General features: G+C 37.6%; 1 long non-coding RNA gene across 1 annotated transcript; it reads right to left on the bottom strand.

Moving 5' to 3' along the window:
* Window positions 1–1,168: 1,168 nt before the first annotated feature.
* LOC139075827 (uncharacterized) lies at window positions 1,169–13,427 on the bottom strand. Its single transcript, XR_011526707.1, has 2 exons — window positions 13,241–13,427; window positions 1,169–3,901 (listed from the first exon to the last, which is right to left on the bottom strand). It is a non-coding gene; the product is annotated as an uncharacterized lncRNA (long non-coding RNA).
* Window positions 13,428–15,972: the final 2,545 nt, after the last annotated feature.

The following is a 15,972-nucleotide window of genomic DNA, read 5'->3' as shown; positions in this document are numbered from 1 at the left end:
GGGAAGAGGAAAGGAGGTAGGAAGACAGAAGAGAAACAGAGAGATGAAGACAAGAGTGGGAGAGAAAGGGCTTCTCGGGTGTAGCCCCAGCCCTCGGTTGCAAGGGACTTTTCATTGTCTAAGGGTGTGTTATGATCACCCCATCACCCATTTGACTTCTCTATTCCTACTTGTTCTTTATCCTCCCATTCACAGTTTATCCATCTGTAAGTACTGGATGTCTAGTTCAAGGTAAGTGACTGAACATAGATGTTTACATACAACACAGGACTGAAAGGAAAAAACCCACGGACAACAGAAGTAACAGAGTAAATATAAGAAGTAGAAGATAATTTTTTGTGGCTATTTAAAAAATAGGATCTCACTAATTAACTGATCAGTAGTAAAGTAGTCATGCCTACATATTAAATTTCTGAGTGAAAAAATTGAAGAGAAGTACTTTCCCCTAAGACAAAGATAAATGATTAGAGAGAAAAAAATAAAGGACACAAAGGAAAAATCCAGGAATTTCAATAGCCATCTAAAAAGAAACATAAAAGGAGAAAGAAAGACTGGCAGGGAGGAATTAAATTAATTGTAAAAGGGTAAGGTGATCAGACTGAAAAATTCTAACTGGTGTCAAGCGGAAATAGTAAAAATATAACCAGAGTTTGACACATGCTAGTAGGATTTTTTGAAGCCTAAGGATGTTTCTAAAAACCATTTTAATCCCAAAAGTTTCTGGAGAAAAGCATCATATGCATAGAAAATAAAGAGTATCATACTGGCATCAGATTTTTCCTTTGTAAAATGCATACCAAAAGAATATGCAGTGATATCTCAAACTTCTGAGAAAAAAATATTATTTTCAACTTGAAATTCTAAAGCCATAAAATTTATCAATCCTATATTTCCCACAAATGAGAAGACAAAATTACATCAATAAGTTCAGAAGTAATTACTACACAATTTTTATATGATTTTAAGGAAATGGTTCCTAATAAAAGAAAGGTATAATATTAAATATTCTATATAATAATTTGCAACCATTGCTAAAAATTTTCCTCTAAAATCCCAGTAATATTTGGAAGGCAGCTTATAATAGTTAACATTATGTAGTATTTACTGATGTTCTAAGCAATTAGAAATGGAATGTAAACACACAAAGAAAACTCCAGGTCTAAGTGGATTCACTGATGAATTTCACCAAGCATTTAATAAAGACATTAACAAAATCTTTCACAGACTCTTCCAGAGAGCTGAAAAGAAGAAAACAATTCGTGCACAATTATTTATGAATTTTGCATAATTTTGATTAAAACCTAAGACCTTAGAAAAATATAAAATTATAGCCCAAATTCTTCTATAAATATTGATAAAAAAAATCCTACACTGTGTATTAGCAAACAAAATCCAGCAGTATACAAAAATAACAATACACAGCCAATATTATAAAGATGTAAGGTTAGCTTAAAATGAGAGAGTCAATCAATTTATTACACTATATACACAAAAAAAGGGAAGAAAAAATCACATGACTAACCAATAGATACACAGAATGCATTCAATAAATTCCAATACCCACCATGGTTAACAGCTCTTAGTAAACTAGGAATAAAAGAGATTATCCTTATTCTGACAAAGGCGATCTACAAAAAATGTACAGCAAACGTTAGACTTATTGGTAAAACACTGAATGCTTTCTTCCAGAGATTGGCAAAGAGACAATCATGACTTCTGTAACCATTTCTATTAAACATTCTACCAGAGGTCACAGCCAGTGCAATAAGTCAAGAAAAATAAATGTAATTTATAAGAATTTGAAAGGGAAAAAGAGCGCAGCAATAGATATTCACAGATGACATGATTGCATTTGTAGAAAATTCAAAATAATTTAAAGAAAATCATGAGAATTAATAATTGAATTTAACAAAATCTCTAGACACAAGATCAAAAAAAATTCAGGGATGCTAATCTTTCCAAGATAACTTTCACATAGTATTTGTCAAACAAACTGATATAAGTGTGGATCTTATTTCTAAACCTTACTTTAAGTCACTACTTCATAACTTAGAGTATATTTTCTCACAAACGTGTATTAACAGTAAACTGAACAGCTGCATTTACGAACTGGACATAATCCAGATATTAACATACTAGGTAATTCCTCTGTTCACTTACAGTGGTATTGTCCTAAAGATCATTAGTATTGTCCTGAAGATATGTTTTTAAACATCATTTGGAAAATTATGTGGAGAAATCATGCTTAGGGATGCACAAATAAACCCAGTTCTTAGCACTCCCCATTTCCTAAACCCTAGTTGATGATATCTCAATGGATTGCATGGTTTTTGGAACCTGTATCTGGAGTATAGCACCTCATCTTCAAACCCAGCCATGGTCTAATCTCTTATCAGGAGTATGAGCCATGTTGTAGATAGGCGGTAGCTTAGCAGTAGGAGAACTGGTTTCTAGTCTTGTCTCGGGAAATCTCTCATTGTGTGATTTATGAAATTCACCAAAATTTCTTAAGCCTCAGTTTCCTCATGATTCTTGAGGTTCATATATCTGAGGTCTCTATTGAGAGGGCATTACATATCATTATCTCCTCTCCACAAAGGCCTACAGGCCGGTGGGAAAGCTGCTGACCAGCAAGGTCACGGGCTCCCTCCTCTCTGCAAGTAGTCTCAAGGCCAAACACAGGCTGGTGGAAAAGCTCTGACCAGTAAGGCCATATGCTCCCCCTCTCCTACCTAAAACCCCAAATAAAAACCCTTCCTTTTAGCTTTTCGAGGAGTTTGGGATCTCAGTGTTAGCTGCCATTTCTCCTTGCTCAGTGCTGTGCAATAATAAAGTCCTACTTTCTTCCACTACACCTGGTGTCAGAGATTGGCTTGCTGTGCAACGGAAGAGCAAACTCACTTCAGGTTCGATATCATTTAGACTCCTCATAAAACTCTAAAAGATGTTTCTTTTGATTTGGAAATACCATATCTTCACTCACTTAATAGATGATTTGTAATTTATTTATTTTTAGGTAAAATGAATGGCCATTGATGGGTACTCTTAATTTCCCATGAAAGGGCTTATGTGTTTTGAGATTGGATCACAGAACTCAGAAACTGGGGCAGGATCCTCTCAGCCATTGGTGGGCTCAGAACCAAAATGTGATGATGGCCATGCTAGTGTATTAGTCTCAGGAGGTGTCTTAGGGGAGTGGAGAGCAAATGGGAAGCTGCAAGAGATTTGGGCCTCAGCAAAATTGCTCTATTTTTAAAACCTGTTCAGTTAAGATTTTTAAAAATATGATGGAATTTCTTGTTGGGGGCCTATTTATAAAAGAGTGAGCCAGGTTTTGTGGCTATGATTTCTGGAAAATAGTATTTGCTGCTAAGAATTTATTTTCTTAAGGAAGAAGTGGGGAGGAACATCAGATGTTGTTCTGGGGAAAGTGGGTGACAGAATTCTCGCCTCTCAATCCTAACAATGCATTTTTTTCATTTGAGCAGCCAAATTCAGGGTAGCCAAGAGGGCAGAACACGCAGATGAAGCTGGCACAAATGTGGGAGATTCACAACGTGTCCTAGAGGGGCAGTGAAGAACACTCTGCTTGAGGACCTCGTTGAAGATGAATGATGCAGTGTCCTACAGCTTTCCCAGGACAGTATGTTCAGAGACCTGGAGGGATGTGGGATTCTTACTTAACCGGTATCCAGGTGCTGGGTTCTGAGGATAAGATGTCGTCCATGACTTTGAGGAACTCACAGTCTGGATTCCATGCCCCTCCAGTGACCATTAGTGGAGAAGAATGCAAAAAAGAGTGCTCATCAAGTGCTTCAAATGTTGCTTTCTCATTTCTCACTGTGAACTCTCTAAAGGCAACGACTGAGTCTTGTCCTTGTAAACGGCACATTGTTGGTACCTGGTAAAGAAATAAAAGAATAAGGATTCTAATCTGAAAGGAATTTTAGCATTTATTTATTTTGGGTTTTTTTTATTATTTTTTTCTATAATCTGATTAATGGTTATTTTAAGGAGATGAGTTTATGCTCGTGGTCTGGAATTGAATATTCTTAAATAAGTTGAATTGATGCCATGTGAAAAATAATGCCCTCTCAATAGAGACCTTAGATATATGAACCTTAAGAATCATGAGGAAACTGAGGCTTAAGAAATTTTGGTGAATTTCATAAATCACTAACGAGAGATTTCCCGAGTCAAGACTAGAAACCAGTTCTCCTACTGCTAAGCTACCGCCTATCTACAACATGGTTCATACTCCTGATAAGAGATTAGACCATGGCTGGGTTTGAAGATGAGGTGCTATACTCCAGATACAGGTTCCAAAAACCGTGCAATCCACTGAGATATCATCAACTAGGGTTTAGGAAATGGGGAGTGCTAAGAACTGGGTTTATTTGTGCATCCCTAAGCATGATTTCTCCACATAATTTTCCAAATGACGTTTAAAAACATATCTTGGCCATTTGTCTCCATGGCGGATAGTGGATTCTGAAGCCAGGAAGCCAAGGAGTAAGCAGGGAATGAGTGCTTTGGTTTTAACCCCATATATGCTGGGTTTAATGTAGGGAAACTGATATCAAGGCCGGTATCATAAATTCAGTATTCTGCCAAGAAATTTGGCCCTCATGCTGGCGAAGTCAGACAGTTCTTGCAGCACAGGTATGCTTGTCAATGACTGAAGTTCGTACACATTGTGGGGGGGCTACTCTATCAGAGAGAAAGCAGCAAGACTGTTATGAGGTAGTTGTGCTTTTCAATTACCACTATTCTTGCTTTTAATTAAAAATTGCAGCTAATTATCCTCTGACATTGCCAATGTTCGTTATGGGTTGTGTGATTAACTCTATAAGGTCTGGTGATACACATTTAAATCAACAATAATTTGGGCTTCAATTTGCCTAATGACTCGATTTTATAACACTGTTTTCACTGTGGTTCATTCATTCACAAAATATTTCACAGAGCACCGTTTTTGGGCCAGGCTCTATTCTGAGCATGGGAATGCAATAGTGAGCAAAGCAAGCCGAGGTCACTGCCCTGATGGGTCTTGCATGAGTCATCCTGACCCTATTGTTAAAGCAAGTATATGACAATCCCTCCTAAGGTTTGCTTTTATTTTGACTTCATTTTGATAACTATCTTCTTTTTCAACTGGAGGAAAGGATGGTACAGGTGATGTCCAGAGAATTTTCCTCATCAAAGTGAAATACAATCAAAACAGTTTGACACCTCAGCACTAAGTGATGTCTAAGTTCCTGTGGATCTGTTCTTCAGGGATGCTGCTCAGGGAACTCTGTTTTGGACAAGACATTAAACAGTATTCTTCAAATAGTTTCAAACTAAAACCACAAAATTCTGCTTTATGACCTGCCTAAATCTACTGATTTGGATCCAATGTTCCCTTAATAAACTTAATTCAGCATAGTCATCACACAGCCCTGCATCCGCAGCTGAGCTTCTGAGACCCCCTTTCGAGCATGTGCCACCTCCCTCTGCACTATCAACATGGGCTTTTGTTTCCTGATGGGTACTTTAGCTAAAGCCTTGCTGCGTGTTTTCTGGGCAGTAAATACAATTCCAATATAGGTAAGCTGGCTCAGTGGAAATCACTCATGGTTCAGCATATGTGGGTTGCATAGCACAGGAATAGGCATTGTAATCATTCCATTCATTGGTCTGAGCTGAACTTCTGATGGGAAATTGCAACGAGGCTGTCGAAGTCATTGCTACTCTCCAAATAGCCGATGCATCTTACAGATGGGGAGAAGAGAGGTATTCTCAAAACCATTCCATTGTTTTGTGTATGCGTATGTGCATTTTAATTCCCAGAATCCATTTTATTGATTTTATTGAGTGCCATCCCAGGGAAAGAGCACAAGCTTTGAGTACCTGCTTTCTATTGAGGTTCGACCTCCTATTGGCTGTTTGATGTGAGACATTCTTATCTATCCAATTTGTCACATGTAAAGCAGGAAAATTTATGTCTATGCTGTAGATTTTGAAATTAGAGATAAACTAAGTGAAATTTCTAGCACTTAATTGACACTTAGTAGGTGCTCAGAACACATATTAATTGTTCTGTAAATGGTAGTTTTCTGCCCCTTCATTTCTGAATTTAAATAAACTTCGAGTCTGTCCCATTTATAATAGAGCAGTGTTATATATGTCTCCTAATGTGTGTATATTTATGTCAAAAACTCAGACAGTGGGAAATGAAAGGAGCCTCATAGATTAGCTAAGTTCGTGGCTTAATTTGTTTAATGTACAGAATATTTTCTTCATATGGAAGCTCCTTTGATATTCTGATATGAATAGATGAAAGATAAGCTTTGCCAGTTGAAACAGGAGAGGAAGTCTGGAATTGCATCTCCCCTCAGGACTGAGCCAGAAGAAATTCACTGAACTTCTTTGTTTCCAAGAAGCCTAGTTTGAAAGCTACTAACCATATTTTCTATTGTATAAGATAAGGTAGTTTAGAACTAGAGTAGACAAAAGTTTTTCCCAGGATCACATAGACACTAGCTAGGATTAGAATCTGGTTGTGCAGCTCTTGGGTCAAAGCTTTATGTTCAATTTATTTTATTCATTCAATAAATAGGTACTGAAAACAGACCATTGTGCCAAATTTTGCAAGAATTAAAGGTGATAAATTCTCAGCCTTGCTCTTAAGCAGGCAAACTAAAGAGGACGCAGTTGAACACACCCCTAAAGAAGTTCAACATGGATTACAGGAATTTCTGATAGAGGGAGCACAAAATATCATGGAGAAGTTAAAAGAGGAGGAATTTGTTTTGTTGGAACATGACGCTGTGGAGGCGAAGAGTAATTGCTTTTAAAGAGGGCCTTTAAAGAATGGAATAATCACCAGGCAGAAATACAGAGAGAACATGCCAAGAGGAAGACAGAGGATGCACAAAGGTATAGAATCAGTAAAGCATTTCTAGGAATAATGACTATTTCGAGTTTGCTGGACCATGATTGCACAAGGGGGAGGGCTGAGACATATAAATTTTATTTTAATTTTGTTCAACATTATGTAGGGTCTTGAATATCCGGCCAAGAGGCTTGGGCTTGATCCTGCAGGCAGTGAAAAGCCACTGAGAGATTATGAGGACTTGAAGGAAAAATTTGGGGTTGTGTTTCAGGAAGATTGTTCTGATGTTAATTTGGAGCAAAATCTGCCTTTAACAACCTGAAAATAATTTTGATGTCTCTGTTGCCTGTTTTAATGCATATATACTCATGAGTTAAATTCTCAGTAGTCGGTATTTCCTGTTCTTTCCATCAACTAATCTCTAAACATGCATTTTGTTTAAAATCTGGGGAGAAGAGAAAGACTACTATTTATTGAGCACTTACTACCTAACAAATGCTATTATATATTCTACCTTTTCTCAGTGTGGGAATTATAACCACCAGTTTTCAGATAAGGAAACCAGTAATTAAATATGTGTCCAAGTCATAAAGTTAGGCAGGGATAAAGGTGAGAATTTAACTTAGATCTGTGTGACTCTAAAATGTGTGTTTCTGCTCTATGTATTGCTAGAACAGACTATGCAGTTAGAGTTACAGCTGTATCAAGCAGTGTCTGGAAGCTGAGAATGACCCGGGAGCAGGGAACAGAGTTTCTCTTGATAAGGAAAATGCTTCTTTAATAGAGGTTAACAGGAATACAGCAACAGTGTTAGTCACTGAAGATTCACATCCTCCAAATCCCCTTGTGAGGTTGCATGAAGACCTGGGAACATGTGCAAGATTCTGAGAATAAGAAGCAAAATAGGCAGAGCCAACGCCAGGGGAGCCTAGGGAACAAAACAAAAAATAACCTTCTTGGAAATACACACAGGGAGACTAGCACTCTACTTGAGAATGCTTTGAACAAAAGTGCGATGACTTGAGTCTAGACCACAGGGTCTTCTGCTAATATGGTCTGAGTTAGTCTGTTCAGGGAAGGGTTAATGCACGTGGTGAGGGGACGTTTGGACTTGGACTTAAACCCATGAAAAGAGAAACACATAAGCTCACGATCCAGTACCACCTCTTTCTCATCTCATTCAGCTCTCCAGCAAACAAAATTTCATCTATATCGACAAATTGAAACACTGAATTGTAAAATTTTTCCCGTAAGTAGAATTCTCTCACCATACCAGCATGAGATCTTCATGAGACCAGGAGCCTGAGTTCAATTTTGATCACCTGAATCCAAAAATCAGCTCTCATATTTGCTAGTTAGATGATTTGGGGCTTATTAACTAACTTTGTCTTCCCTCAGTTTCCTCATCTGTAAAATAGGATGCTAAAACTTTTTGTCTCATAGAATAGAATTAAATAATATACGTAAAAACACTTAAAACAGTGGCTTGTACATAGTATGCATTATATTACATAAATATTTGCTATTATTTTTTATTACTATTGCTACTAATGACGTTATAATTATAATGATAATGATGATGATTATGATGTATTCTCAATGCCCAGAACACTACTGCACCAAACAGGTACTAAACGATATTTGTTGAGTGAACGGATGGATTAAAGAAAATACTACCGAAGTAATTTCTACCAGAAATTTAATTAATTTTTACCGAAGTAATATCAAACCACAAAGATCTCAGGATTCACTGCTCACTGAGGCAAAGCTAAGCATTCAGTAAATTAGGATTCTTGGTACTCAAGATGCAAGATGATTAGAATTCATATTCTTCAGAACTTTTATAAAGTAGTTAAATTGAAATTGATGTTTGAAGTAAGCACTACAAATAATGTTGCACTCTATACAACACTTGAAGATTTCCAATGATGGACAAAAATAAGAGTATAGTATTGATTTAGCACTGTTAATTAGCAACAAAATCCTTAAAAAGCTTTTTTCCTTTGATCTAGTTGCTCCCCTTACAAGATAAAATAAATACACCCACAAAAGAAAAAGCTTTATACACAAAGATGCTCAACATAATATTATTTATAATAGAAACCAAACTCAATAGCTAAACATCTAAATACAGCAAGATTAATAAATAAATTGGCAAACATACCACAAAAGTCATAGTAGCCGGACTTTTTAAATGCCACATGCTAAGAATTTTGGTCATGTCAAACAAAGTTCTTTTAGAAGATATTTGTATCAGTATGTAGGAATGATTGCCAAATTCTTGAAGGACAAAAAACACACATATCTAAAACATGTTAAACTTAACCTACGATCTGTGAAAAGATGGAGAAGTTCTTTGAACTATGTTTATATGGGTAGTATCTATCCATGGTTTATAGCAAATTCTATGTCTACATCTATGACCACTCAATAAGGCAAGAACCAGTACTTGGGAACACCTCTCCGACCAGATTGATGGACCACCAGTAGATCAGCTACAGACTCACATATTAAGAGAAGACAAAATGTATCTGATATCAATTCTATAGGCATGTCACTCAAAGACTCATAGAGGGATAAACAAACTATGGCCCAGGAACAAAACCTGGTTCACAGACATTTTTGTATGGCCCATAAGCTAAGAATGGTTTTTACATTTTTAAAGAGTTATGGAGGGTAGGGTAAGGAAGAAAACGATGAGAGAGAGATCATATGTGACTTCCAAAACCTAAAGATTTATTCTTACCCTTTACATAAAAAGTTTGCCAACCTCTGTGATTAGAACAATGCCAACATGCAGAAGAATTTCAACAAACCTCATGTCCATCCTTTAGTTTGCACATAAAGTGAAATTTAACATAATTTTTTCTCAAAATGGTTTGAACTTGATAATCAGACAATTTGTAAACAGAAATTCAAGAATGACATTAAAGGCCACTGAATTGAAATGTCTGAAGTTGAATTTTCCTGAGACAAACTTCACTGAATCTTAGACTGGAAAACAGAAGGGAGATAATAAAGAGTATTATAATTCATTATACAAATATGAATGTTTCCACGTACAACCTAACCGAGTCTTTGGTTTGGTCCAAGTAGAATCTTCATTGGGTAACACTGTAAGAAGTCAAAAGCTAGTGACTTTGTAGAATGGAAAAAATTAAGAATTTTATTTATATTTAGATATTGCATAATTCAGACTAATTTATCACTTAGCAAGGGATTCAAGCCTAATAAAATACTTGGAAATACATTGGCGTTATAGTTCAACAGATTGCTGTTTGTGCTTCTTCACACTGAAGAGGTCTGTCCTGGTTTTTGGGTCAAGGTTTTGTTTGGCTCAAATATCTTATTTTGATAGGCCTTCACTGATTCACTCAAATTAATGAGGCTTTCCTGTATTTGGCTAATGAAAGACCTTTGCAAAGCCTATGAGTTCTGCTCCACTTGTCAAATGTGACCAGAAGATTCCTAACAACTTCAAGAGGGAAAAGAACATCCTTTGATGGTACAGTTTGGAGGATATTTCAGGAGAAAGCAATCTAACAGAGTGCTGTGGAAACTTTTGAAACTGCCACAGACCCAGGGATTTTCTGGGGTCTTTGTCCTTTCAGGGTAAGCCAGTGTGAGGCAGCGGAAAGAAGGATAAGTTCTCCAGACCCAGCACTGCCTCCATCTGTGTGAACATGAACTTAGCACTTTACTTCCTTGGGCCTCAGTTTCCTTAAACGTAGATTGAGGGATGTGTTGGGGTTGGGTTGAATGATTTAACAATCTCTAAGGACTCAAAGGTCCCTTGTTGCTTGGATTCAGTACTGTTCTGAGACTATCCTAGGATCTCATAAAAAACTAGTAGCAAAACCATGTCCAGAATCCTATTTCTCTGGCCCCAGGCCAGGTCTGAGCTCTAAGTATTGGTCACTACATATCAAGGATTCTATCTACACATCAGTGCTGTGGTATTTCTTCAACAAGTTGGCCTCCCCCACACCAAACCTGGAGATCGTCATATTTGGCTCTATTCCATGATGTCTCTCTTCTTTAGTCCACTTCAGCCCACATCCGTTCTCTGTTCAGACTTTTCCTGAACTCTTATAGATTTTAAAAATAGGATGAATCATTCATTTATACATTCGTTCAATCTAATATTTTTGAAATATCAAATAATCAGTACAATTTAATCAACATTCATTTTTGTCTCAACTGCTATGTATCAGGCTTTTGAAGACTTGAGACTTGCCCTCATGCTGTCCTCAGGACCAACAGAATCCATATCAATTTATTCAGTCTGCTTCCATACTTTGGCCCCAGCTGACTAGACAAGCTGGACCAAGTGGAACTCCCTCACCTCACACTGAATTAACATGATATGAAAGCAACTATACACCAAAATGTTGTTTCACATCTTGGGATTAGTTACTCTGCCCCATGACTGTCATCCCAGGTTCCTCCACATGTTGTTGATCCTTAAAGTCAAATACTCTCTCTTCACTTTGCTCTATACTTTCCTAAACATCCTTCTTGGGTTCTTTCTGCTGCTTTATGTGAATCTACATTTTTCTGGTGAAAAAGCTTGCCTACATGGGTAATTACTTTGCTATGCATCTCCTCTGAGCTAACCACAATCTGCCTCAGCCCTGAGATTCCACTTCCCCTATAGCTCTAACAAAAAAAACAAAAGGTCAGTGTCCTTCCCCCACCCATATTGTTCCAGATGTTTCTTCTTCATCCTTATGTAAAGCTCTGCCCCAATTGGAAATCATACATTCACCTCCAAACCGATCACATGAAATAACAAAGTTTATTTGCTTTTAACTGGAGAGTCACAGTGGTTATCACAATTTTACCAGAAGCTCAGATTAATGATTTAATATCTCCTTGTTAAAACAAATACAGGAATATGAGCCATTACATGAATATTAAAATTTGCTTGGCAAAAGTTTAAAAACAAAGAAATTCATAAGGGAACAACTTAACAAAAAATGTTCTTAGTAGTGAACGTTTGGGAACCAGAAACTTCAATTTCACCATGTTTACTTATTCAGGACGACCTGCGTGTATAAAGATCTATCTACCTACCTCAGCAGAGTGCATGAGCGTTAGAAAGGCTGCCAGGAAGTTTGGGCAGGAGCCAAGGTGAGATTCTAGGCCAGGAAAGATATCAATCAGGTCAAACCCGCCTGTCTGGTTTATGACTTCTGGAAACTTCCAAGGCTGATGGTCAACACACTGACTCTCAGACAACCACTACAACTTTCCTTGCCCAGAAATTAGAGAGTTGGTGAAACTGTAACATTTATTTAAAGCAACTCACCCACTTTTCAGGTGAAGAATTTAATGCATAGAAAGGAGAAATGATTTGTTCAATGTCACAAAGACATTTTGGGGTAGAGAGAAACTAAAACTCAAGTCACTTGTTTTCTCAAGTGTTTCTTTTATGCAACATGATGATGGGTCAAAATAGCAATTTTAAAAACACCATCATAAAGAAACCAAAATTAATCACTTAATAATTAATTACATAATGATAAATATTATAAAAATATATAAATACATATCATATATAAAATATATATAATATATAAAATAAATATAATTATACACAAATAGTTAATAAATAAATAAAAGAGTAAATTCATTAAAAATAACAGAGTCACTGCAAAGATAATTAAGAATAGATATAGTAAAATACCAAGGTCTGAGTTTACCCAGTAAAAAAAATTAGTTTCCTGTTAGTATTTGTAGGTGTTCGTCTTACACAGAAAGTAAATACTAAACCTTCACAACAGGAAATCATCCACATTAAACCTACATGTCTATTTTTTAATCATTGCCAATAATGAAATCCCATGATTTGCTTTCCTTGTGAAAATTTTTGAAATGACTAGTTGCTCATTGTACTTTATGTGCAGAGTTCTTAACCTATAATTCAACTGAGTTAAGTATATCAAGATGCTACATAAGGATCTAGAATTTAAGGGAACAGCTTAAAAAAAAAAAAGCAACCATCCCTGGATCCCTGGTCTCAAAGACTTCTCACGTGGTGTGGAAGAAAGACACAAAACAGATCATTCGAGTATAAGGCCGTCATTGCTGGGAGAGTTTTATGTACAGGACATAGGACATGAATAGCTCCGGTTGTACAAGTGGGAATAGATGACAACCAGGTTAAAAAAAAAAAAAAGGAACTTAATTATAACCTGCCTTTCAAATTCCAAAAGGAAAATGCTGTGAAGCGTATCTTCCCCTTGAGTATCCCAAATAGGAGACAAGGTTCCCATGTGTATTACATCATGGGCATCACAGCCGTGGAATTCACTAAGGAGCTGACTTCAATTAATAAACAAGAGAAGAATTCTCCTCTACCTGCTGAGAGAATTTATCACCCTCCATGTTCTGATTCCCTTTCCCAGCCTTCTCGGGAGAGTGGAGGTGGATGCTTCGGCTGTATTTGTGTGTTTGTGAGGAGATGCCAGCTCTGTTATTGGCACTTGTGATGTGGGGGTTGAATGAGGACATGCAGTAACTTGGTGCTCATAATCTCCCAGCAGCCTGATGAAGTGGAAAGAACCAGGAGATTTAGAGCCAAGGAAAGTTCTATAAAAATAGTAGTCTTTTGACTTGAAGCACATTATCATACTTGTCCAAGCTTCAGTTTTTTCATCTTTCCAGTAAGGATGATGATATCCACTGCACAGGATCTCCAGAGGATAAAATAAGATCATGTCTGTAAAGCATTTGGCACTTAGTGGGCCCACTCACTGGTTCTCATGCTCTCTTCTCTTACTGCTGGATCAATAAAACGACCTTCCCAGCTGGACACCCTATTCCCTGTCTCTGTCCCCCAGCACTTCCTGTTCACCACAACCGGTGCCCCTCAGCCAATGCTTTGAACCTGCCATTACCTTAATTTTTGTTGTTGTTGTTAGGTTTGTTTGTTTGTTTTCTTCTCCACAAAGCCCCCCAATACATAGTTGTATATTCTAGTTGCAGGTCCTTCTAGCTATGCTATGTGGGATGCCGCCCAGCATGGCTTGATGTGTGGTGCTGGGTCCATGTGCAGGATCTGAACCGGTGAAAACCTGGGCACACAAAATGGAGCACACGAACTTAACCACTCTGCCATGGGGCCAGGCGGCCATTACCCTGATTTAAAAAACAAAAAAAGAGAACTTTTCAAATGATGCCTTTACCTGTAGGACCAGGCATAACCCCTTGCAAGAGCACTGAAGGCCCTGTCTTTCCAACTCCTTTCTCATTCTTCCCATAAAAGGCCTCAATTTCATCCATGCCTACTTAGGCGATGTATGTGGATGGGCATGCAGCAGCCCTGTCACCTAAAATACCCTTGTTATTCTCCTCTACCCCTTTATAGCCTACCAATTTCTTTAAAGTTCGGCTTACACACTCACTGCTTTTTAGAACATTCCCAGGTAATTTGGGCTCACAGTGGTAGCACACTCGATTATGGTTTGTATTGTCCATACCATTAATTTAACAGATTCTCTTTGATAGCCAAATAATTCTCAGTTCCTTAATGTGCTAAGCCACCGTGGTAGGTGCCTTAAACAGCCCGGAATTCTTTCACATGTGAAAATCTCTTCTCCCCAATTAGATGACAAGTTTCTCAAGGGCAGGAGCCAGTTATCAAACGTGTTTAATACCATCCACAGGATGTATGAATTGATGTGGTCTAGAGAGAAGAAAAAAACAGTATTCTCGTCGAAACAGCATGCACTTGGGTTTTGAGTACACTGGTTATATTTAATTAAAATGGTTTATATGAATGAATAAATAAATGCATGAATCTTCTCACTTCTAGCTTCTTGGGGATAAAATATATAGGTCAACCATAAAGGATAGGATTCTATTACTTGTTGGTTCCTTGTCCCCCACCTTCCCTTCCAGATGAGTGCACATAGCCTCAGAAGGAAAGCAAACTCCCCACGGCAATTTACTTTAGCAAAGTTTTGACAAACTGGTATGCTTACCACCCTTGTCAGTTCCCAACACAGTGTAAGGTCACCTGAGCAATGGACTTGAAACACAATAGAAACAAACAGAGTAGATGGTGAATTTCTAGCCCGACTGCTCATAAACCTATTCTTTCCTGGCCTCACTTTGAAGTTCTGCAAAAATAAGGCTGATAGGGGAATTCTTTCATGCTTCCCAGGCCCCATGAAACCTACCATAACACCTCCCACATTCTGTGCCTTTTCAGAATCTACCTAAGGAAAGCAAACACACATACATGCCCCCTAGAGTTCTCCATCGCTGCGTGGGCCTTTCATTTGACAGTCCTCTTGAAAGTGTTATTTGTGAAGCTTAAAATATGTGAGCTTGCAGGGGGAGGAGACAAGTACTCTGGAGAAAATAACACACCAGGATAAGCCACATCACATTGTTTCTTCTGGGACACATTTTGTTCTGGGAAAATGTCCTAATAGCCTCTGATTTCACTGTTACTGCATATCACAGCACTGTGCCTCGGAAAATACAATGACATTTATATGATGATATTGTAGCGAAATAGTAGTTCTTCAGTATCACAGGCAGGAGATTGATAGGCACCATCTATTAGAAACAGTGAGCATTGAATATCTAATCCATCAAATGGCTCTGGGTAGAGGATTGATCTCATGGTGATGGGGGTAGATTTCATAAACTAAGGTGTGATACAAATTTTAGTGCAATGCCAGCTGCTTTCTTATTCCAAAATGAAAAAAGAGAGGTGCAGCTTGTTAGAGAGACAGTGCTATATGGTGTACAAAACACAGGCTTGGGCCACAAAGACCTAACCATCGATAGAGGCACCATGATTTCTGTGTTCTGCACCTTTGAATGAGTCACTTAGCTTCTCTGTGTTTCAGTTTCCTAACTTTTAAAATAGACATAAGAATGCCTACTTTCTATGAATTTTTTTCTTTCTTTTCTTGGTGCAGATTAGAAATAATGGATCGCTCTTGAAATATACTGAACAATTAAGCGTCATTATTGTCATTATCTGATGAAAGTGTTAACAAATGTGCAACATCTTACAGAACTGCTACCACTATGTCTCCCCATCAGCATTAAATTTCCCTCACACACAGGGAAAG

The sequence above is a fragment of the Equus przewalskii genome, chromosome 14, assembly GCF_037783145.1.
Source record: "Equus przewalskii isolate Varuska chromosome 14, EquPr2, whole genome shotgun sequence".
NCBI classification, from domain to species: domain Eukaryota; kingdom Metazoa; phylum Chordata; class Mammalia; order Perissodactyla; family Equidae; genus Equus; species Equus przewalskii.
This window is presented reverse-complemented; position numbering and strand designations above follow the sequence as displayed.